The sequence below is a fragment of the Phacochoerus africanus genome, chromosome 7, assembly GCF_016906955.1.
Source record: "Phacochoerus africanus isolate WHEZ1 chromosome 7, ROS_Pafr_v1, whole genome shotgun sequence".
Classification (NCBI taxonomy): domain Eukaryota; kingdom Metazoa; phylum Chordata; class Mammalia; order Artiodactyla; family Suidae; genus Phacochoerus; species Phacochoerus africanus.
Genome location: NC_062550.1, coordinates 99,478,961 through 99,501,410, shown reverse-complemented (window position 1 = coordinate 99,501,410; position 22,450 = coordinate 99,478,961). Strand labels below are relative to the sequence as shown.

Below are 22,450 nucleotides of genomic sequence, written 5' to 3'. Positions count from 1 at the left end.
CCTTTTATCCTACTCCCTTCATATCTTCTCCCCTTTCTCATTTCTACTAATTTGTATATATAAAGAAATAGTAAATGTATGAAACAACAGTGGCATTCAGTAGTAAAATAGAAACATGGTAGAATCTAATCAAATATTATTTAAGGTAGAGCACGTATTTTATTAGGTGATCCAAAATTTAATATGACTGCCAGGTATATCTCTCTTTTATAAAAGTTCACACCTATATATCGGTACAGTTTGCTGTAAGAATGTTTATATTTAAAAACGTTTTAAAATTTTAGTAATGAACATCATGAAAAAGGGAGGGAGGGAGAGAGAGAAAATAGGGAGAGGAGAATTGGGTCCATGACTGTGTTTTGTAGAACTCAGAAACATGTGGTCCAGTAAAAGAAAAAGAGAAGGAAAATAAACTACCCAAAAGTAGGAAAATCAAACAAACCCTCCAAACTCATGAGAATGGAGTATCAAGGAAGTAAAGGTTAAGATGTTTCAAAAAGTATTGGACAGTGAACTTTTAAGTACTGATGGGAAAGCAAGATGAGAACAGAAGTGTGTATGGATTTATCAACAATAAAGTCAAGTGGCTACCTGAGAATGTTTGGAAGAGTCATGAAAGTAGAGGAAGATTGGAGAGAAGTGGAGGCAAGGTCATGAAAACAGTGTCTAGGAAAACAAACAAACAACAAAACAGACAAAGCCCTCCTTGAGAAGGTTGTGGAGAGGAGCAGAAATATGCATGGCATCTACAGGGGAATCTACCACCCCAGCCTGCCACTTATAGGTATGGACAGTTAAAACAGAGTTCCAGTGGGAAGGATTTTATGGAGAAAATAAAACTGATGATTAGGAATACAGATTTGACAGTCAGAGGTGAACACTTGAGCAGTCAAGGAGAGGAGAAGTTGAACACTGATAGAGTTTGGGTGTTTCCTCTCACTATAAAAGGTGGAAAGGAGAGAGAGGGATGGATGCAGATTGAGGTCAGCTTTTAGATTTGGAGGCAAAAGCAAATGGAACCCACAAGATACTTGTACTTTCTTAATGAAATGGAAAGTGTGATCATCAGCTGTAAGAAAAGCAGGTGGGTAGAGAAGGTGAAGGACATTTGAAAAATAATTTTGAAAAAAGAAAATTTAACATGTACTTTTTTTTTGCCTTTTAGGACCACTCTCATGGCGTACGGAGGTTCCCAGGCTAGGGGTCAAATTGGAGCTACAGCTGCCGGCCTATGCCATGGCCACAGCAATGCAGGATCTGAGCCTCGACTGCAACCTACACCACAGCTCATGGCAACACCGGATCCCTAACCCACTGATCGAAGCCAGGGAACCTGCCACCTCATGGTTCCTAGTTGGATTCATTTCTGCTGTGCCACAACAGGAACTCCTAACATGTAACTTTTTAAAATGCAGACTTCGAAAACAATGGAAGGAGGGAATTGTGACAGAGGTGTCTCACTGTCTTTGTGATTATGAAGTAGGACATTTGCATGCTGTTCAGAAACTTCAGTCCCCTGAGACAATAGGAAAATGATATTGTTGGCATAAATAGCAAAAGTAAAAGCTTGCAGGGAAAAAAATTCTGGGAAATCCTGCTGTGCCATACTCATCAGGGGCACATGTGGACACTTCTTTTTCTTGTCTTGGGAAATAGTGTGGGGGGTGTGTGTGTGTGTGTGTGTGTCTGTGTGTGTGTGTGTGAGATAAGTGTAGTTTCTAAAGGCAAAGGTAATAATGAGAAGAAAAAAATATATATATGTCATTAAACAGGGTTATTTCACTAGAAGGAAACTTTTGTCTACTTGAAATTTATTTCAAAATTGGGAAAGGAAGATACTAAGGGAATGGGGACTTCTGCTGGTGTTCCCACTGCAAGTGCCTAAGAGCAACACACACTCTTTAAGAGGGCAGAAGCCACAGATGGTTAACTGAATTACTGTTTATTATTATCTTTTTATTTTTTTCGGCTTATTATAGGATATTGAATATAGTTCCCTGGGCTATACAGTAGGACCTTGTTATTTATCCATTCTATATAGAGTAGTTTGCATCTGCTGATCACAAAGTTCCAATCCATCCCTCACCGACTCCCTTAGCAACCACAAGTCTGTCCTCTATGTTAGTCTGTTTCCATTTTGTAAATAAGTTCATGTGCCTTATTTTAGATTCCACATATAAGTGATATCACATTGTATTTGCCTTTCTTCTTCTGAATTCACTAAGTATAATAATGTCTAGATCCATTTCTGTTGCTACAAATGGCATTATTTCATTTCTTTTTTATGGCTGAATGGTATTCCATTATATATATGGAATATCTTGGCTACTGTAAATAGGGCTGCTGTGGACATTGGGGTGTACCAATCTTTTCGAATTAAGAGTTTTCTCCAGATATATGCCCGGGAGCGGGGTTTCTAGATTGTATCTCAACTCTTCCTTTGGTGTTTTTGAGAAACCTCCATTCTGTTCTTATAGTGGCTGTACCAGTTTACACTCCCACTAGCACTGTGGGAGAGTTCCCTTTTCTTTCTTTCTTTCTTTTTTTCTTTGTCTTTTTGTCTTTTTGTCTTTTTAGGCCCGCACCAGAAGCATATGGAGGTTCCCAGGCTAGGGGTTTAATTGGAGCTGTAGCCACCGGCCTACACCAGAGCCACAGCAATGCAAGATCCAAGCCGCATCTGCGACCTACATCACAGCTCACAGCAATGCTGGATCCTTAACCCACTGAGCAAAGCCAGAGATCGAACCTGCAACCTCATGGTTCCTAGTCGGATTCGTTTCTGCTGCGCCACGATGGGAATTTCAGCTCCCTTTTCTCTATACCTTTTCCACTATTTATTATTCATAACTTTTTTAATAATGGCCATATGGATCAGGAATCTGTTTTTCTGGCTGCATCCATCAGATGAAACTTCCCAGGCCAGGGATCAAACCATAGCACAGCAGTGACAATACCATATCTTTACTGCTAGGCCACCAGGGAACTCCTGTTTCTGTTACTTTCTAAAAAGATACCTGTGTCCAAGCTAAGCATTATTTAGTAGTTCCTAGAGCATTATAACAACCTACCATAAATTTGGTGACTTTTAAAGCAACAGAAAATTTTTGTCGGTTTTGGAGGCCAAAAGCGCAAAATCAAAGTGCTGGCAAGGCTTTGCTTCCTCTAGCAGCTCTAGCAGCTCCAAATGAACTATTATTATTTTTAATAATATTATTAACTTTGGATTCGTGGTGATATAATTCTTTATTTTGCCTCAGCTCCCCTTTAGACCAGACTCTCTTTTAAGGCCAGGGCTGTCTATATTTCTCTCAGTACAAAATATACAGCTCAAGTACTTTAAAATGAGTTGTATTAAATGCATGGATAATTTTAAAAAGAGTAAAAGGGAAAAATGATATCGCTAAAGCTTTTCAAGTATTAAAGAGTAGAATTATTTTTTAATCTGAAAAATTAATTTTTTTGCATTTATTTGTCCCTGACTGTTCCTCACTCTGCATGTGATATAATCTTACCTGTCTTTAGCTAAAACCTCAATACAAATTATTTCCAAGTACATTTGTTGAAGCATCCTTAAATCCGTACAGGTATCATACATTTCTTTTATAAGCTACATATTTCTTGTCCTTGAACTATTTAGCAAAGTAGATAGTCAATAAATGCTTATTAATATGATCAAATAGACATGAATATTTATTAGTGACTTAGAGTGACTTTGCCAACTGCTTATACTTTGAAGCTGGGAATAGTACTCTGGGATAAATTCTTTAAAAGATTTATATTCAAATCATATATATATATGTAATCATACATGTAATTGAGCTGCTAGAAACTCTAGACAAGTTCACCTTAAAATATGGATTTAGCATTCAATGAAGCTGATTGGTTGTTAACTCTTTGATATTTACACTGTCAATTTCTGAACACATGCTTACCAAGAAAATGAAAAGTTATATAAATGCATACTTAAAATGATAAGCTTCTGTAGGGATTATATTACTATAATGTATAAATCTGCCATTATTTAAAATTAATTGTGCACATGTCAAATATTTGTAAATATGTATACATATATGCATGTATTTATATTCTTAACTATTTCCTATCATTTTAGACAGATATGAAATCAGATAGAGTTTATAATAGGTAGAGATTTTTGTGTAAATATTGAAGCACATTACAGTTCAAAGAAATTTCTGCGAAAAACAAAATACTCTATTTTGTATATATGTGTACAGCTATATTATTTAGAGCTCAAATGACAAAAGCCACATGCAGACAAACTCATCCAGAATTATCACACCCAGATTTTCCAATTTTTAAAATGAAAGAAAGTTAGAGTGGTCAGAAATGCCTGCGAGTAAACCCAAAGGCCAAATTTGGTTGGGTTCTTGAAGTTTATGGTGGTGAGCTGCTGGGAATTAATAACATCACTGGTCAGGGGAAAATTTAAACACATGGATTTACTCTCAGCCACAATGTCAGAATACTGACTTTTCCTTTCGTCCTACCAGGAGACCTAAGGTATAAAACATAAAATTACACCACATTTCATTCAGCTGAAGAGTACTTTAAGACTCCCCTATCTCCAGTACAAATTTAACATGTGCAGTATGACTTAGTGTTCCAGTTTTATTTCACTATAACACACAGGCAAAAAGCATCATGAAAAAACAGTTCAAAAGAAAAGAAAACATTTTATGACTTATAACATAGAACAGCTTCTCTGCTCCCTGACTGCATTATGGTTTAAAAGGATTTATCAAACTCCATAGCAAAGAAAAAGAAAGGTTCTCTTACCAGAGTGGAATAAAGCTTCGACCTTGCTATAACGTTTTCTGCAGCTCTTGTTTGAAAAGACAGACCCAAAGTGGCTTTGTGCATACGACTGATCTGGCTGATCTCCAGTCCCTGCACAAAAAAACCCAGTATAATTGGCTCTCAAAAAAGTGTTGTAAACATTCGTCATGATGGCACTTGCATGTTCAGCCTACTCCCTGTTACCCTAGTAGACTTTTTCCAAACAGGCCAATTATGTTTCTACTTTCAAGGCTTGCTGTTTGGTTTTCCCTCTTCATTGCGGAGATTAATAACTTTAAAAAACCATGAACGTGTGAGTGTCATTTCTACTATTATTGCAATACTTTTGGTTCTGAGAGTGTGTCCAGGACTTAAAAAAAAAAAGCATTTGAAATCAAAATGACATTGATAAATAAATGTACTTAGTATCTGTACGTCTTTATTTTTAAATTTGACAATATTCAGTCCCTTATTTACATGCTAAAGAGACATGTATTATTAGGTCTCATTCATTCTCTCTTCGATACAAGTCAGGCGACTATTCCACATCTCTACTTTGCACAGAAGCTACATCAGTAATGTCTACAACATGCGCTAGAGTCTGAGACCAACTGTGCTAAATCTCTCAGTCTTGTTAAATATTACACTGTTCCTTTGCCCAAACCTTCAAAGGGGTCTAAATACAATCATATCCTTTACTTTTTATGGAGGCAGTGAAAGGGTTACACAGCCTGAACTTTTATTTTTAAACGTTTAATATTTATGGGAATATTAACTGAATATAACTGTGAATGGCAGATTCTCATTACTAAGAAAAAAATAAGCCTTAGTGAAAAACACAGCCTCGAATTGTATCATTTCTTAAAACAACCCAAGCAATACATTGATCTCACAACTACATAAGTACATTATCTTTCCCTTGCTTTCAGTGTGTCTGGCTAACAGTTATCAGCAGTGCCATCATTAGAAAAATGTGAATTAATGGCATAGAAAGTTGTGGGAGTTTTTTGCACTTTTATATCTGATACTTTATTTTTCATTATACAAATTAAACAAGTAGATCAAAACAATTTATGAATCCACAAATTATAATTGTACAACTCTAAAAATTATAAATTATAACAACTTAAAAGACGTCTCCTAGAAGTAAGCAAAAATGTAGATATTCTACAAGTGTAAAATTCTAAGTATTTCTGAGTCTCTAAAAGTAACTTCTTCAACTAAAGTTAAAGAACCTAAAGACTTGAAAGCAGAACTTTCCCTATTCATATCTGTAGATATTAGTGCCTTTAAAAATTCTGATTATAATTCAGAGTACTACAGATGGATATATGTATACTACTCTTCTAAGAACACAGATGGCTCATCTTTTCATTATGTTACTTACAGAGGAGGAGCGTGGAGGAAGACGCCCTTCATGCTGTTTTTTTGTTTTTTGTTTTTCCCTGCACCAGCAGCATGAGGAGGTTCCTGAACCAGGGTTTGAACCCATACCACAGCAGTGAACCAAGCCACTGCAGTGACAGTACCAGATCTTTAACCTGCTGAGCCACACAGGAGACCCATGTTGTTGCTTTTTTGTTTTGTTTCACTTTGTTTTTTTAAGCTTGGTATCAGTGAACTATTATCGCGCTTATTACTTAATATTTGCCTTTAAAAATTTTTCTGCTCACATATCCTTACTTAATATGTTCATCAGATCAGGGAAGAGGGCATTAAAGATAGCCATTTTACACTTGAGAAAACTAAGGCTCACAATAGAGAAGTGATTTGACAAATCATTGCAGTAAATTCTTAATGGCAGATCTCCTGATGTTGTTCAACTAGATCTTAAACCACATTCTCTAAAACAAGATTTAAAAAAAAGTTTGTGTTTTCAATTTCTTTGGAATAGACTTGCTGGATTATAGAGTAGTTCTATGTTTAAATTTTTGAGGAACATCCATACCATTTTCCATAGTGACCATCCCAATTTACAATTTCTGCCTAGGTTTTCCTTTTCTCCACATACTTTCCCCACTTGCTATTTCTTGTCTTTTTGACCATAGTCAATCTTCCAGGTGTGACGTGGCACTATTCAAAAAGATGTATGGACCCTGATGTTCACAGTAGCATTATTTTCAATAGCCAAAATATGGAAGCAATCTAAGAATCAGATGAATGGATAAATAAGATGTGGTGGATATACAGAATAGAATATTACTAAGTCATAAAAAAGGAAATGATATGGCAACACGAAAGAAACTGGATAGCCAAAACCACCTTGACAAAGACTAATAGAACTAAAGAAATCATAATCTCTAGTTTCAGAACACACCACAAAGCTATGGTAATTAAAACAGTATGGTACTGGCACAAAAACAGGCATATAGATCAATGGCATTGAATAGAGAGCCCAGAAAAAAACCCACACACTTATGGTCAATTACTCCATGACAAAGGAGGCAAGAATATACAATGGAAAAGACAATCTCTGAAAGGGGTGCTGGGAAAACTGGACAGCTACATGTAAAAGAACAAAATTAGAATATTCGCTAATATTCGCTTTATTTTATAAAAATAAAGTCAAAATGTATTAAATACATAAATAAAAGACTAGGTACTATAAAATTCCTAGAGGAAAACAAGGCAGAACATGCTAATACATATTGCAGCAAAATTTTTTGGATCCATCTCCTAGAGTAATAGAAACAATAGAAAAAAAATAAACAAATGGAACTTAATTAAACTTAAAAACTTTTGAACAACAAAGAAAACCAAAAAACCAAATGTAAAGACAACATATGAAATGGGAGAAAATATTTGCAAGTGATGTGACCAACACAGGTTCAACTTCCAAAATAGGCAAGCAGCTCATATAGCTCAACATTAAAAAGCAAATAAAAAACCCAATCAAAAAATGGGTACAAGACCTAAGTAGACATTTCTCCAAAGGAGACATGCAAATAGCCAATAGGCACAGGAAAAGATGCTTGTTGTTGCTAATTATTAGAGAAATGCAAATCAAAACGATGAGGCATTACTCACACTGGTCAGAATGTTCCTCATCAAAAAGTATACAAATACTGGAGAGTGTACAGTTAAAAAGTGAACCCTTCAACACTGTTGGTGGGTAAGTTGGTGCAGCCACTATGGAGAATGGTTTAAAGTACAGTTCCTTAAAAAGCTAAAAATAGATTTATATGATCCAGCAACCCCACTCCTGGGCATGTATGTGGAAAAGACACAAACTCTAACTGGAAAAAATACACGCACCCCAACGTTCATGGATGTACTATTTTGTAATCAAGTCATGGAAATGAGCAATCATTTGACCATCAAGAGACAAATTAAAAAAGAAGATATGGTATATGTATACAGTGGAATACTACTCAGCCATAAAAAGAGTGAAATAATGCCATTTGCAGAAACATGGATGGACCTAGAGATGATCATACTAAAGTCAGTCAAAGAATAACATGACGTATATGGTATCATTTATATATGGAATCTAAAAAATTGATACAAGTGAACTTACAAAACAGAAATAGATTCACAGACATAGAAAATAAATTTATGTTTACCAAAAGGGGAAAGGTGGTGTGATAAATTAGAGATTTGGGGTTAAGAGATAAAGATACACATTACTATATTTAAAATAGACAACACGGACCTATTGTATAGCATAGGGAACTATACATATATATGTGTATGTAGGTATATGTGTACATAGTTCCCTGTGCTCTCCATACTTGTATATGTATGCGTGTATATATACATGTATATGTGTGTATATATAAAACTGAATCACTTTTCTCTTTACCTGAAACATCAACTATAGTTGATTTTTTTTTAAAGAATGACATTTTTTTAAAAGAATGAAATTTTGTCATTTGCAACAAAATGGATCAACCTGGAGGGTATTATGCTTAGCGAAACTAGTCAGAGATAGACAAATACTATATGTTTTCACTTACATGTAGAAATTCAATTCTTGGCCTTCTAATAAACAGTTTTTAATTCAAACCTGCGCAAACAGAATGACTGATTCTACTATGTCTTTGCAAATCTTGCCTTTTTCCAGTTATTTTTCTAGAAAAATTCACCAATGGTTTAAGCTAAAAACAAGTTTTTAAAATCATATTCTACTGTGTTAAAAATGCATAACATAAAATTTAACATCTTAACCATTTCCAAGCATACAGTTCTATAGTGTTAAATATAGTTACAATATTGCACGAGCATCTCCAGATTTTTTTCATCTTGCAAAATCAAAACTTGGTCTTCAGTAAATAGTCACTCCCCAATAGCAGTGACCTTTGATATATACAAGGAAATATATGCAATGTCTAAGTAATTATGCCAAGTGAAAGAAGCAAAACAATGAGTTCATACTGTATGATTTAATTCATATAAAATTCCTAAAACACGAACTGATTTATAGTGACAGAAAGCAGATCAGGTATTGCCTGGAGACTAGAAAAGAGAGGTGGTAGAGCTTATATGAGGAATAGCCAAAGGTCATAAGGAACCTTTTTTAGGTAACAGATGAGTTCATTATCCTGATTGTCTAATGGTTTCTTGAGTATATACATATGTCAACACTAATCAAACTGCATATTTTAATATGCATAGTTCAATTTAGGTCAATTATGCTGTAATAACATTTACAGTAAATTAATGCATAAAACTTGTGAAATTAATAAGAAAATGATATTCAATCTAATGTTTACAGGCCCTCTACACAAAAGGATGTCCAAATGGCCAATACCATATGAAAGAGTGATAAGTAGTATTTCTCATCTAGGAAATGCATGATCACCATATTGATTAGAATGCCTAAAATCTTATTTCAAGATTTTGGGAAAAATGTAGGACAAATAGACCTCTTAATGCTTAACATTTAGCAAGTTGGTGCAAGCGCCTGAAAAACTGATCGTATGCATTGAAGCTAAAAATATACTTAACTCTATGACACAACTAATTTCATACTGAAAAAATATATGAATATGGCATCAAAAGGTATACATTACATTGTTTGCAGGAGTTCTCAGACCCAAAATGAAAACTATACAAATATTCATCAGCAGTAAAACATAAAACATTTTAGAATATTCATGTAATATAATAAAATATATCAATGATAATTAACTACTGCTGTACACAATACTTGTAAGTCTCAAGCATAATGTTCAGAAAAGATGGCACAAATGCATGTCTTGTATGATTACATATACATATGTATATACATACATATATATATAGGCTTCAGAAATGGCAGAAATTAATTTATGGTAATAGATATCCACCTCCTTGTTATTTTTAGGGTAGACTGAGGATAATAACTCAGAGGTATTAAATAGTTTCGTGAGATACTTTTAGTATTTTCTTTCCTATTAGGGTTATACTGACTTAGATATATCCACTATGAAAATTCACTGAGTTATTCTCGTAAGAGTTTGCAGTTTTATGGGAGTTCCCCTATGGCTCAGCAGTACTGAACCCAACTCGTATCCATGAGGACATGGGTTCAACTTCTGGCCCTACTCAGTGGGTTAAGAATCCAGCATTGCTGTGAGCTGCAGTGTAGGTTGCAGAAGCAGCTTGGATCTGGTGTTGCTGTGGCTGTGGTGCAGACCAGCAGCTGTAGCTCTGATTCAACCCCCAGACTGGGAACCTCCATATGCCAGTTGGTATGGCCCTAAAAAAAAAAAAAAAAAAAAAAAGACCAAAAAAAAGAAGAGTTAGCAGTTTTCTGGATAGATATGTTTCAAAGGAACTTTTTCAATATGTGTGTGTGTGTGTGTAAATGTGTGTATGCATTTTTTTATTTTTAAATTTAAAAAAATTTAAAAATTTATTGGAGTATAGCTGATCCATAGTGCTTCATCAGCCTCAGGTGCACAGAAAAGTGAATTTTATATATATATAATATGTATATCTCCATCCTTTTTCTGATTCTTTTCTCATGTAGGCCATTATAGTACAGCAAGCAGTCTCTGTGCTACACAGCAGGTCGCTGTTAGTCACATATATCTGCAATATATGTAATAATAAAATCATTATGATAATACATTCTTTGGAAAAGAATTTGAAGTGTTTGTGAAAACACATTGCTAAGGCAATAGTCCATTTCGTCCTGATAATGAAAAAAAAAAAAATCACACAGATTGGGTAAAATGTTTCAGTAGGAAAATAGCCATTTGAATAATTATTTATTCCTGGAAGACTGCCCCAGATGACATTATCACAGTAAATAATGCATTTGTTTTCTCAAAATAATATACCATTATAGCACAGATATTACTCTGTATTCATTTTACATTATCTTTTTATGAAACTTCTGGAGGGTCTGAGAGGGAATAAAAACTTGGTTTTTTTTGGTATAGATTTATAAGATCAATGTCTTAGAAAAAAAGGAGAAACATAAAATAATAACCTTATCAATAGTACCTTATCTAATTACTTTTTTCCTGCACATTACTAATTTGGATTTTCTGTATTGTTTTCTATATTATCTACTGTTCACATAATGAGATGAAAACTGCTATTGTGGCTGAAAGTGAATCATATAACTCTTCTGATATATATGACTGTGATTAGTCATGGTGGAAAAAGTGTTTATCACAATGATACAAAAACAGGCTTGAACACACATGTAACCTTTTGTAAGTTGCATATGATTGCTACGCCTCATTTTCCTCATTTGTGAAAGAGAGGTGGTAACGCCCTTCTTCCTGATTGATTGTGAGGAGACAATAGGATAAAAAATGTGAGGTGCCAAGAGTAGACCTTTACATTTTGTAAATGAAAGCATTAAATGCAAACCTACAAAATATGTTCCAACCTAAACACTTACCATTATTACATCCTCATGTACCTGGAACAAGATGGCTTGTTTGGCCATGCATCACTAGTGTTGTATATAATAGATAAGCTTGAAATATTATGATACAAAATGAATAAAAAAGATTAATAATACCACGGAAAAAGATATTGTAGAATGGTGGCCCTAAAGCAGAAACAGTATTCCAAAAACATGCCCTTTCTTTGAATGAGCATAATTCTGTGTACACAACAGTTACTGAATGAAAAAAGAATGACCGGAAACACTTAACCATAACTTAAAGTAATAAGAATGGTATCAATAGACTTAAAAAATTTAGAGATTACTATCTATTACTAAATACAATCATAAAATCATTGCATTGCACATGCATCAGTTATAGTTAAAAAAGTAATGTTTAATGGAATTGCCTTCAACAATGAGCCCATGGATTGACCAAAAATCTGATCTCATTGTAACTCTTAAGCTTCAAGTGGACTTGGTTTCTATTTTTCCTAAATTTTTCTTTGGAAAAACTGGGATCTCCTTAAATAATGAAGAGATGAAGTATATACAAAAGAGAAAAAGGGGGAAAGACCTAAAAAGAATAAAAGCCGCGAAGAGTAAGAAAATACAAAAAGATACAAATAAAATGCCATTATTTTTGCCATGACATACATATGTCATGATATTATATTATGTCAACTAACCTAGTATTTCAAAATAGTGGTTTTTTTAGATAATCTCAAATTTGAATCATTTAATATCATTTCACCTCTTCCTAAGAGCAAAATGATCTGTGATTTTAATATAAATTAAAAAATATATATCTGGATTCTGTCAGAAAGGAGGTCAATGATTTGCTGGAGATGGGAATGGAAGGAGATATGTTGACTGAAAGAGGCACCATTTAAAATGAGGAAACTCTTTCATTTCATGATGTGGTGGTAGTGACAGGGCTCTATACATTTATCAAAACTCATCAAAATGTGTACTTGTAAAGGATCTATTTTACTGTCTGTAAACCATATCTCAATAAACTGTTAATGCCAAGAAACATTACAAGGGCTAGGTCAAAAAAAGTAAGAGAAGTTGAATTTCAGATAGATCACAGCAGCGCATAGCTCCAAAAACTACCATTTATAAACGTAAATGGTGCTCTTGAAGTTATACAAAGCCATGGTCAATCATGCCACTTGATGATATTAAATGAGTTTTTCATATCATTTAGAAATTCATCTTCTCTGGAAAGTGTCCGTCAAATGCACACTCTCTTCCCTTTATCTCATCTGCACAGATTTCAAAACTTAATTAAGTAGGCACAAAATTGGAGTTATATAAAAGCTTATGATAATGGTCTTTTAATGGAATATAATAAACTCCTTCAGAATGAATACACTTGTCTTCATATTAGTTTTTAAAGATTTTAGGCAGACACAATAAAAATAATATATAATGACACTGAATATCACAGTAAAATAAAACATTAAAAAGTGGCAAGCAAAAAATGAATTATAGTTGAATAAAAAGTGAAATAGCAATAGTCAGTTAATACTACTTTTTTCCTTTTTTTCTGACTTTTGTCCTCTCTCAATCTTGCATTCTTTCTTGCCCCATTTTCTTCTTTCTTCTGTCTACATTTTCTCATTATTGTACCAACTAATATTGAATACTTTCTATGTGCTAGGTGCTGACTTAAGCATTCTACATATTACATAAGTTATTTTCTTTCTTGTATCTGCATATCTCCTTTTTTTTTTTGCTTTTTGGGCCCCCACTTGTGACACATGGAGGTTCCCAGGTTAGGGGTCCAATCGGAACTAAAGCCGCCGGCCTATGCCACAGCCACAGCAACATCGGATCCGAGCCATGTCTGTGACCTACACCATAGCTCACGGCAACGCCAGATCCTTAGCCCACTGAGCAAGGCCAGGGATCAAACCTGCATCCTCATGGTTCCTAGTTGGATTCGTTTCCACTGCGCCATGACGGGAACTCCTGCATATCTCCTTTTTCATTAGGTTCTTCACCTTTCACTTTTAAAGTAATTTGTCTCCCTTAGTTTCAGTTCCATCTTTGGGTACCAACAAACATTCACATGTAATATCTAACAAATAAACACTTTAGAAGACAATGTCAGTACAACAAGAAGAGCCATATACAGGGAGAAAATATTTGTAAATACACATGTGATAAAGGACAATTATCCAAAATATAAACAACTCTTAAAATTCAATAAGAAAGAATGAAGTGGATTAAAAAGTAGTCCAAAAACTTTAACAGACACTTCAACGGAGAAGATAGACAGATGGCAAATAGGCACAAGAAAAGTGGAGTGTCATCAGGGAAATGCAAATTAAAATAGCCGTAAGATACCACTATACATGTTTTAGAATGGCCAAAGTCCAGAACGCTGACAAAATCAAATGCTGGTTTGAATGATCTGAAGCAAGAGCATCCTCATACTCTGCCCATAGGAAAGCAGAATAGTACAGCAACTTTGGAAGACAGTTCGATGGTGCCTTAAACAACTAAACACACTCTTGTCATACAGTCCAGCAATATTCCTTGGTACTTATTTAAAGTATTCAAAAACTTATGCCCATACCAAAATCTGCACATGATATTTGTAGCAATTTTTTTTTAATTTTAATTAAAATTGCTAAGCCTAGGCAACGACCAAAATGTCTTTCAGAAGGTGAATAGATAAAGAAATGGTTGTCCATCCAGACAACAGAATATTATTTAGTGCTACAATAAATGAAATATTAAGCCATGAAAAGGCATAACTTTTAATGCATATTATAAGTGAAGGAAGTCAATATGAAAAGACTATATACTATACAATTCCATATATGACATTCTGGAAAATTAATGGAGATGGTAAAACTACAGAGACAGTAGAAAGATCAGTGATTAGGAGAAGAGACAAAGGATGAACAAGGGGAACATGAAGGATTCTTAGGGCAGTGAAAATGTTTTGTATGATACCATGATGATATCCATCACTGTGCCAATAATATTGTGAATCTCACAAAAGATACAATACCAGGGATTGAAGAAACTGTAAGAATCTCCAATGAAAAGAAACTCTGGCCACTTCATTAAAAAATTTTTTTAAAAAAACCCAAAAATAAACAAACAAAAATGCTGAAAACCAAGCATAAAAGAAAATCTTTATAAGAAGGCCAAAAAGGAAAGGAGTATTACTTTCAAAGGAACTAGGTAAGACTGACAGCTGATCCATCTTCCTTTTTTTTTTGCTTTTTAGGGCCACATCTGTGGCACACAGCAGGTGGAGGTTCTCAGGCTAGGGGTCTAAGCAGAGCTACGGCTGCCGGCCTATACCACAGCCACAGCAATGCCAAATCCGAGCCACATCTGTGACCTACACCACAGCTCACAGCAACGCCAGCGGCCTTAACCCACTGAGCGAGGCCAGGGATCGAACCCGCAACCTCATGGTTCCTAGTCGGAGTTGTTTCTGCTGTTTCACGACGGGCATTCCAGATCCACATTCTTTATATAAGCACCAGGGACACAGTAAATATAATGCTCAATGTAGTAAAAAAAAAAAAAAAAGCAAACAAAAAAAAAACCAAAAAACAAACAAACAAACAAAAACAAGGGTGTTCAATAACTGCCACATTATATGTATATACATATATTTACATATAATACATACGTCGTTATTCCAACGTGAAAAGCAGACAAAGTTAGTCTATGGTAACAAAAGTGAGATAAGAGGTTACTACAGGGTGGTGGCGAAGAGTGACGTCTGGAAGGGACCAGAGGCAAGATTGCATACACCTGGAAATATTCTATAATTCAATTTCTTTAAAAACAAAAAACTGGATCAGTAAATATGTTAACTTCGTAAAAATTCATCATGCTATACAGTTAGGAACTGCGCACATTATGTGGGGATTTTTGTTTTGTTTTGTTTTCGAATTTCCTTTTTCACGTTAAGATTTTATTTTTATAGCATTAATAGGTTCACAGCAAAAGTGAGGGGATGGTACAGAGATTTCCTATATATGCCCCAACTATTCAGCACAATTCCCAATCTTTCGAAAAGCCCAGGGGTATATATACTAATACGATAATTGAATCCCTCTTGGTGGAAGAAAGATCTAAGAAAACTTTTTGCTCCTCAGGATAAGGTTGACCCTGGTTCAATTTCTATTCTCAAATATGTCTCTTTGTCAAATAACCAAGAGTTTTATTTCTTTCCTATTATTTCACTGGGAGAATGGCTATTTCTGAACAATTTTAAAAAGGAGAAATAATACAAAAAGAATGCTTTTCCTGCATAGGAAAAATAAAGTCTTTCTAAACAGAATTCTCTGAAAATTAGATTTTAGGAAAAGAACTTGATGAAGACCATCACATGGTATTTCCCACCCTCACCTTTGAAAGGACTCTGAATATGGATCCACACAACACCACCAAACATCGTAGTTTTAAAACTGCTAAACTGCAAGTCAGGTCACATCCATGCTTGCAGGCAGAAACGGAGGACAACGTTACAAATTCAAATTACATTATAAGTGGTGTTTAAATTCCTAAAATTAATAACACGTAGTTTCCAAACACTCAGGCATGTTTCTATGCTTACTGGCAAGGTTTGGCATTATTCTTTTACTCATCACCTTGCCAGATAGGAAAATTTTCAAACATGACTGGGATTTATAATATTTTAAATTCTACATTTTAAGAGGGCTTTGATTATGCAATAAAATCCTGATACATTAAGAGATTCACAAAACAGAGGAAGAGTTTAGTCTGTTTTAAAATTTTAATCAGAAATAAGTTACTTTGCCCAACTTATCTTTAATCTTTTCACTAATGAAAACCTGAGGAGAAGGTGAATTTATCTGCACAGGCAGAGGATTCTGATATACCACTTGAGGAAAGTGAAGTAAACCAAGCTAAAATTCACATTTAAAGCACCACCTAAATGTAAAATCTTATAGGAATCCTGCATTACCTTAACTCTTTATCTCATGTCCTATCAGGAGAGTCTGTTAGGAATTCACCACCATCTGGTAGAATAGTGGTTCCATTACCTATCTACTGATTGGACCTCGACTACCTTCGCAAGAAACACCTGGGGAGCATTTTCAAAACCTAGATTCCTGGATTCTATTGAAGAATAATTGCATCGGATTTCAGGTAGGTAAAATAGCTCAAAAAATCTCTATTTCGATCAACATAAGTGATTATGACAGTTAGTTTTAGAATTCACTGCTCTAGATAGATAGATTGAGCGATCAAGCTATGACAAGATTATAATATAAAAAATGTTTCCTTTGAATTATTGCATTTAATAGATCATCATTTCAATTAAATAGAATTAAACAGTTTCATCACTGGCATACTACTTATCATACTGTATAACATTCTTGCCCAATTTAAGCATATCAGTTTTCATTATTTAACTTTCATTACCTACTTTTTCAAAGGACAGAATTAATGGAAGGCAACATGCAAATTAATACTCAATCCTATTGACCTGTTTGAAAATTGCATAAAAGCTAGGGTTAAAATTATCATTTAAAAATAATGGATTTTTCTGTCTCAATGAAGTGCTTGATTTTACTTTTGAATAATTTATTTCAGCTAAGCCATGACATAATCTCATAGAAAGATAATGTTATTTCTGGTTTACTGATGTCCATCTGCTTTTAGGTCACGATGAAAAAAGTGTGTGTGTGTGTGTGTGTGTGTGTGTGTGTGTGTGTGTGTGTGTGTGTGTGAGAGAGAGAGAGAGAGAGAGAGAGAGAGAGAGGGAGAGAGAGAGGGAGATTTTTTATTTGGAAAGTTATTTTCCATATAATTTAGTTGAAATGTCAACTTGGTTTTAAAGGAAAAGAAAATAACATGTTAATTTATTCAGCCAGAGAGAATTCTGGTCACAGATTTTAGACTGCAAGGGCTATGGCAGACAATGAGTCTGTCAGCAATTGCTCTGATTCCCATCTGTTAAAGGAATGATGGTATCTTTAGGAAAATCAAAACATACTGCTTTAGCAGAACCTTATTAAAAACCACAAAGACAGTAATAATAAAGAAAATCACAGGTTTGTCTTTCTCCCCTCTCACTTTACCTACATCTGTGTGCAATAAACTATGTGAATATCTATTGCCATAAAATACTTTAAAAACATTTTTAAATTAGAAATTTTAGACAGCTAAAAGTTTAAAGTTAGAAAATCATAGACTAGATTTTTTATTGTCAATATAAAACAAAGTAAAACTAAAGAAAAATCATTACTAACAGCAAACAGAAAGTAACTCAAAAAGCTCTGAATTGAATATTGCCTTTAAAGATGCTCATCTGTTATTACTTAAAGTATTTTAGCAACCACTTCGATTCATTTTAGAAGAGCAGATAGGAATACCTTTAAATATTTAAAATCATTAGAGATTATGGTACTAAAACATGCCTAATTTTTAAGTTTTTTTTTTTTTTTTGTCTTTTTAGGGCTGGACCCGAGGCATATGCAGGTTCCTAGGGGATGGGTGTAATCGGAGCTGCAGCTGCCAGCCTCTGCCACAGCAACAGCAGATCCAAGCCACGTCTACGACCTACACCACAGCTCACGGCAACACCAGATCCTTAACCCACCGAGCAGGGCCAGAGATCAGACCGGCACCCTCACGGTTACTAGCAGATTGTTTCCACGGAGCCACTCCGGGAACTCCTCAGCGTTTACCTTATTCCTCATCTTCAACCATATTTTTAGTCTTCAGAGCCTCGATGGCCTTAGCAGTCCCCATAAACCTTGCCATTTCTTTCCTAAAAGCTCTCAAAAGTGCAACCAGCCTTTTTCTTCATAATGTCAGGTTCCCACAGTTGCCCACTTCTCATGCTGAGTCTAAACCTTGCTGTTAGACTTTAATTGCATGTAATATCTGTATACATGAGGACGGGCATAAATGCCATTTGGAGGCATGGAACAGATAGGAAGAAAACAATCGCCCACAGGCTACACAATGCTTGCCCATCATTTTACAAGGTGATACCACACACATTCAATTACTCTTCAAAACTGAGGAAGGTCATACTTAAGACTGTGGAAAAGCCACAAACAGTTATGAGCTCCACATGGGGGATAAATATCACACAGCTCTCTCAGACTGACAAAAAATATAAAAAGTGGAAAAATTGCAACCATCTCACAATATTAATACCAGCAGGCAATTTTTTCTTCTGTCTTTATGGAAACTATGTATAAAAACATTTTTTTAATATTGTACAGAACACTTTTGGAATATGTGAACAACAAAGCCAGGCAATTTAACTTCAGCTCCAGTTTTAGAGATAGTAATGCAAGGAATGAGGTAAGTTTTCAGATGCCTTTTCCAACGACTTTTCAGTTTTCAAAAAATAATATTTTTACACATCATAACAGCCTCATTACTACACTCAGTTTTCAGAGAAGTAGTCAAACAGTGAAACATCCTGAGAATTTATCCCAGTATATACATATATTTATGAATCATAAAGTATTATTATACCTATAGAATATGTCCATTCTAATAATACACAAAATAGAATGTTTGAATGAATGAAATGAAGTTTAAAGGCAAAATATTAATAAAGATAGCTTCATGCTATCATTAATACGGTAAGCAGATTTATTTTCTTTTTATTGGTTCAGGGCTGCACCTGTGGCATATGGAGGTTCCCAGGCTAGGGGTCATATCAGAGCTATAGCTGCCAACCTACACCACAGCCACAGCCACGCCAGATCTGAGTCACATCTGCCACCTACACCACACCTCATGGCAACACCGGATTCTTAACCCACTGAGCAAGGCCAGGGATCCAACCTGAGTCCTCATGGATACTAGTCAGATTCATTTTCACTGAGCCACGACGGGAACTCCAGCAGGTTTCTAAAGTGACCCCCATGACTCCTGTGCCTCAAGTGACACTATAATCCCCTCCCTTGAGTGTAGGCAAAACCTGAGACTATGACCAGAAGGTCGTTCCAGTCTTCAGGTTACAAATTAGTTCACTTTAAATTAACCAAAAGGGAGATTATCCTGGGCGGGCTTGGCTTAATCAGATGTTACTGTAAGAGAAAGTAAAGAGACAGAGAGAGACTCTCCTGGTTGTTTGGAGAAAGTAATCTCCCATGTTTAAACTGCCTGTGGGCTGCATGGAAGGAACCTGCAGGTGCTTTCTAGGAGCTAAAAACACTCTCTGGTCAATAGCTAGAACGAAAATGAGGACTTCCCCTATGCCGTCACTAGGAAATGGAATCTGCCAATGACCACTTATGCTTGAAGAAGATCCCAAGCCTCCAGATGAGAACTGCACCTTTATACCTTCATGAAAGGTAGGAAACAGCAGAGCAGAGGAGACTATATATATACATAGACTACATGTTTCCCTGAGGTAAGGAAAAGTATCTACAACCTTACCCACAGAAATAAACCTTTCTCCTTGTTCTCTCTCTCCTCTCACCCCAGAACAGGAAGGAAACTGAGGCTTAGAAGAGAGATTAATAATTCATCTCAATAAAGAATATCTATGGAGTTCCCGTCGTGGCGCAGTGGTTAACGAATCCAACTAGGAACTATGAGGTTGCGGGTTCGATCCCTGGCCTTGCTCAGTGGGTTAAGGATCTGCCGTTGCCATGAGCTGTGGTGTAGGTCGCAGACATGGATTGGATCCCGCGTTGCTGTGGCTGTGGAGTAGGCCGGCAGCTACAGCTCCAATTCGACCCCTAGCCTGGGAACCTCCATATGCCGCGGGAGCGGCCCTAGAAAAGGCACACACACACACACAATATATAACACCAACCATTATATAAAGAAACTACTTTTTAGTAGCTTCCTATTTTAAAATATTTATTCCTAATATTTTATGGTTTTCAGACACCTTTAGTTAGATAATGACACTGTGCTTTGAAGACATACAATTCAAATACTTTAACGCTAGAAACATGGTAAAGCAGCTGAGTTTGTGTGAAATATACCTGGGCAGGAGTTAGAACAAGAGAAATACGCAGACTCCGTCCTATTTGGAATCCATGCTGCTTGATTCAATAGATCAGCATTTTTAGGGTTATGATTATGGAATCTGGAAAAAGCAGTAACACATCAACATTGTACAGGTAGTTAAACTGTCACATTTAAAACTAAAATAGGGAGTTCCGGTCGTGGCACAGTGGAAATGAATCCGACTAGGAACCATGAGGTTGCTGGTTCAATCCCTCCTCTTGCTCAGGGGGTTAAGGATCCGGCACTGCCGTGAGCTGTGGTGTAAATCGCAGACGCAGCTCGGATCCCGCGTTGCTGTGGCTGTGGTGTAGGCCGGCGGCTACAGCTCCAATTGGACCCCTAACCTAGGAACCTCCAAATGCCGCAGATGCAGCCCTGAAAAGACAAAAAAAGCCAAAAAAAATAGAAGATAATACCTTGCAAATACAGCATTTAAACTTAATATTTAGCTGTTTTTCTGTTAGAATTTCTATGGTCTTTTCCTGAACTACTTCCTGTGGTCTTACGCTGGTTCTGCCACATTACAGGATAGTGTGTATGTGTGTGTGTATGTGTGTGTCACTGTCTCTACGTGTTTGTATGTACAGGGTTTACTTGTAATAATAGAAGATAGCACATTAAAAACAGTTTATAAATCTGAAGCTAACTCACATGTAAGCAAAATATAGTCTGTTGGGTTTTCTTCTCTGAGAAACATTTTGTAAACAAAGAGCTTGAGAGCCCCTAGTCTAATTCACAGAAATTAAACTGTTAAAAGTCTTTTTGTCCTTGCTGTCTTTTTTAAATATTGTCACTAAATGTCAACAGAAAACTCGACCAGGGCAGAGATAGCATACCTTATCAATTACGCTCTTTTGAGAATTATGTCCCATTCTATTGAAGGGGTGAGAGAAAACATGTTATCTTAAACATGTTGTCATAACACAATGCAAAAGAGTTTGGCACATTTTTTTCTGTCAATTCTCGTTTCCTATATGCCTTACAATAAACAACAGAAATTTCCTATGCTTCAAGTTTTTTCTGTGAATATAGCTCTGAGGAAAATTGTAGGTGCCAAAACCATTCACATGTTTATCATGGCAAATGGATATGGAAATGACAACTAGCATTAAAACGTACATTTTATTTTTCTTTTTGACTATTTTTGCAGTAACTTCTCAATGTAGGTGGGTCAAATAAGCATGTTAGTTAAATTTTAAAATGTTTTCTTGCCAAGGATTATATGGATGACTATACTTTAATTGGTCTCAGTAAACAATTCTTTTGCAGGGACTTTATGCATCAAGGCAAAGAACCCACAGTAAAACCAACAAAGGGCTCACAAAGTGTACTCAGAATTTCAGTAGGGATACAAATGTTCATTATTTGAGGACTTCATAGAATTTTGTGAATTTCTTAGAAAAATTAAAATGCATTCAAAAACAGACAGTTTAACAAAATGGAGGTGGGAGAAATTATAGTTTATAAATGAAATTCATTACTGAGAAAAGCCAATTTTGTGCCATAGCAAAGACTCGACCTTCCAGTGCCATTACAAAAAGTCCTACAGCGTGAAACTCTCTACGTCAAGGATAAGCAGGCTTTGCTCTTTATTATTTCTTTTTGTGACATAAGGGAGTCCCATACCAGCTGCATGCAGCACTACTTCATGAGCATATAACTGTATTCAAATAATTTATATATTACATTTTACAAATGTAATAGGGAAATGTGCTCTTTTGCATCCACAGTTTAAGATTTAGAACAGATGGTGAAAGGCTCAGTTTAAACCAATATGGGCATTAAAAATAACAGATATTGCATGCATTCCTTGATATAACAGAAGTT

At 35.4% G+C, this 22,450-nt stretch overlaps 1 protein-coding gene across 1 annotated transcript in view; it reads right to left on the bottom strand.

The window, feature by feature from the left end:
- Positions 1 to 22,450, bottom strand: part of MGAT4C (MGAT4 family member C) — a 723,824-nt gene that overhangs the window by 412,534 nt on the left and 288,840 nt on the right. Inside the window, exon 2 of the mRNA XM_047788334.1 lies at positions 4,801 to 4,911. The gene's annotated coding sequence lies outside the window, so the exon portion shown is untranslated. The remainder of the gene's footprint in view (positions 1 to 4,800; positions 4,912 to 22,450) is intronic.